Here is a 3,533-nt window from a genome sequence, read left to right as displayed (position 1 = left end):
CTGTCCTCTGAGAGATAAGAGACCGAGAAAGAGAGAAAGAGAAAAAGAGAGAAAGAGAGGGTCTATATAGGCAATAGGCATATATACATATATACATGTCATGTGCTTTTGCTCCATATGATGTATTTACTAACAAAGCAGAATACCACACCTGGGGAAAACAACATTCAGTCAGAACACACAGCCAAGACATAGCAACTAAAAGCAATAGCACAATAACAGGCTCCCTTTGCACTTTAGGATTCATTTTAAGATTTTAATATTTGTCTTTAAAGCCTTGAATGTGTTGGCTCCTTCCTACCGCTCTGACCTCCCACCCATATGTCCCTCTTCGGTCTCTGAGGACTCCTGTCACTTCTAATTGTCCCCAAATCTAGGCTAAAGCACAGAGGGGACAGAGCCCCTAAACTCTGGAACGAGTCCCCCCCATGTTACTGGACTTACCTGTGCTGTTCTGGTGCTGCGCAGTTGAACCAGGCGTTGGAAACGGTGCCACCGGTGGATCCCAGGTCTCTGACAGACTTGTTGAGGCGCTGCTCTGTGGTCAGAACCGTCCCTGCTGCTCGAGGCAGGGGAACAGGACTGATGGGTGGATGTGTGCTGTCTGGGTTTGACTTGGAGAAACATACGCAGAAACACACACTAATAGAGAGCTGCTGGTATGTGCCTCTGCTGTAAAGACCACATCTGAAAGGAGGAGCTTGAAAGGGCGTTCCTACTTCCCTGTGTAAGCAGAGAGACGAGGGCTGGGTCAGTGTGTGTGTGTGTGTGTGTGTGTGTGTGTGTGTGTATGTGTGTGAGAGAGAGAGGGAGAGGGGAGAAGAAAGAAAGAAAAGTAAATGCAGGGAGAGTCAGGGAGTCAGAAGAAACCCGACACCATTTTAAGCGGTGAGCAAGTTAGAACTAGGATTTGTTTGTGTTGAAATTCCTGTAATATAAGCTCCTCCCCCCTCCTGGTTCAGACTGGCGTCCTGAGATATAAGCTCCTCCCCCCTCCTGGTTCAGACTGGCGTCCTGAGATATAAGCTCCTCCTCCCTCCTGGTTCAGACTGGCGTCCTGAGATATAAGCTCCTCCTCCCTCCTGGTTCAGACTGGCGTCCTGAGATATAAGCTCCTCCCCCCTCCTGGTTCAGACTGGCGTCCTGAGATATAAGCTCCTCCTCCCTCCTGGTTCAGACTGGCGTCCTGAGATATAAGCTCCTCCCCCCTCCTGGTTCAGACAGGCGTCCTGAGATATAAGCTCCTCCCCCCTCCTGGTTCAGACTGGCATCCTGAGATATAAGCTCCTCCCCCCTCCTGGTTCAGACTGGCGTCCTGAGATATAAGCTCCTCCCCCCTCCTGGTTCAGACTGGCATCCTGAGATATAAGCTCCTCCCCCCTCCTGGTTCAGACTGGAATCCTGAGATATAAGCTCCTCCCCCCTCCTGGTTCAGACTGGCGTCCTGAGATATAAGCTCCTCCCCCCTCCTGGTTCAGACTGGCGTCCTGAGATATAAGCTCCTCCCCCCTCCTGGTTCAGACTGGCGTCCTGACATATAAGCTCCTCCCCCCTCCTGGTTCAGACTGGCGTCCTGAAATATAGGCTCCGCCCCCCTCCTGGTTCTGACTGGCGTCCTGAGATATAAGCTCCTCCTCCCTCCTGGTTCAGACTGGCGTCCTGAGATATAAGCTCCTCCCCCCTCCTGGTTCAGACTGGCATCCTGACATATAAGCTCCTCCCCCCTCCTGGTTCAGACTGGCATCCTGAGATATAAGCTCCTCCCCCCTCCTGGTTCAGACTGGCGTCCTGAGATATAAGCTCCTCCCCCCTCCTGGTTCAGACTGGCGTCCTGAGATATAAGCTCCTCCCCCCTCCTGGTTCAGACTGGCGTCCTGAGATATAAGCTCCTCCCCCCTCCTGGTTCAGACTGGCGTCCTGAGATATAAGCTCCTCCCCCCTCCTGGTTCAGACTGGCGTCCTGCAAAGGAATGCAAAGCAGAGGTGGGCTGCGTCTCGATAGTCTACTACAGCGCCTGAGTCTCGATAGTCGACGTTTTTTGAGTGGATTTTTGAGCATAACTGTGAAACTGTGCAGGCAGAGCGGTTAAATAACTGTGCAGGCAGAGCGGTTAAATAACTGTGCAGGCAGAGCGGTTAAATAACTGTGCAGGCAGAGCGGTTAAATAACTGTGCAGGCAGAGCGTTTTGATAAGGCTCTCTTGTTGAGAAGCGCTACTTGTTAGAAGAGCGGGAGATACTTTTTAGGACAGCTGGTCTACGGGAGGACAAGGGACTAGCCTCGCCTCACCTGTCTCTCCTCGGGGAGAAGAGCCTGGTGTCCATGCTGGTATCCATGCTGGTATCTATTTACTTCACTGCCTTAAGCCCCGCCCCCTCATCCGGCTCGAGCCTGTAGAGCCCGCCTCCAACATCCGCTTGCTTTATTTACATCACGTGATACGCTCGATGCGAGGCAACTGAGATGGAAGAAAACATGGACATACCTGAAGAAATATTTCAAGAAGTCATAGAAGAAGTGTGCCAGATACATAATATCGCACATTTGAAGCCAGCTTCACCATGTGCAGCCTTCAGTAAAAACATTACAACTGTTCTTCTTCCGGTCCAGACCGGATGATTATGCGATGCGTCATCGCGCTTCCGCTCTAGACCGGTGAAACGAACGAGAAAGACCCCGGACTACAAGCATGGAGGTATAATATAGGACTACAAGCATGGAGGTATAATATAGGACTACAAGCATGGAGGTATAATATAGGACTACAAGCATGGAGGTATAATATAGGACTACAAGCATGGAGGTATAATATAGGACTACAAGCATGGAGGTATAATATAGGACTACAAGCATGGAGGTATAATATAGGACTACAAGCATGGAGGTATAATATAGGACTACAAGCATGGAGGTATAATATAGGACTACAAGGGACTAGATACGGAGAGCGGTCGCTCGTCCAACGGCCGTACCTAACAGTCCCGAAAGGGGCTAGCGCATGACCTGACTTCAGCCAAACACACACATTCACAAATAGAAGTAGGCTATTTAAAATAACCTTGTTCTTTGTTTTCCCAACAGGCTTTGAAGAACCGTTGCTCTTTTAAACAGAATGTGATTCAAGCAGTAGTTCCATGCACGAGCTGTTCCAAACTGTAAACTCCTCTGATTGGGCGGCTCGTTGCCATGGTTCCGTCTCAAGTAGCTACGGTTAGAAGTTGTGATTTATTTATTTGTTTATTTATTTAGTCAGAAGCTCTCCTCCCTAACAACACTATCCTGGACAACACCACTATCCTGGACAGCTCCGGACCGTTGGGACGCAGTGATGGCCTTCTTCGGAATAACACATTTAGGTTATCAAAATCCAATTGGAGATAAGATGTTAGCGAATCAAAGAACGTCTTCTTCCCAGGGTGAGTCAGTGCTACTGTGTTAGTGCTCCTGTGTTAGTGTTACTGTGTTAGTGTTACTGTGTTAGTGCTCCTGTGTTAGTGTTACTGTGTTAGTGTTACTGTGTTACTGTGTTAGT

General features: G+C 49.4%; 1 protein-coding gene across 1 annotated transcript in view; it reads right to left on the bottom strand.

Annotated features, from left to right (window-relative positions):
* Positions 1 to 527, bottom strand: part of LOC311307514 (cysteine and glycine-rich protein 1-like) — a 4,768-nt gene extending 4,241 nt beyond the window's left edge. Inside the window, exon 1 of the mRNA XM_084436328.1 lies at positions 445 to 527. The gene's annotated coding sequence lies outside the window, so the exon portion shown is untranslated. The remainder of the gene's footprint in view (positions 1 to 444) is intronic.
* Between the last annotated feature and the right edge of the window lie 3,006 nt (positions 528 to 3,533).

Source organism: Borostomias antarcticus (assembly GCF_949987555.1).
Source record: "Borostomias antarcticus genome assembly, chromosome: 3".
NCBI classification, from domain to species: Eukaryota; Metazoa; Chordata; class Actinopteri; order Stomiiformes; family Stomiidae; genus Borostomias; species Borostomias antarcticus.
The sequence above is the reverse complement of the archived record's forward strand: the minus strand, read 5'-3'. Positions and strand labels throughout refer to the sequence as shown.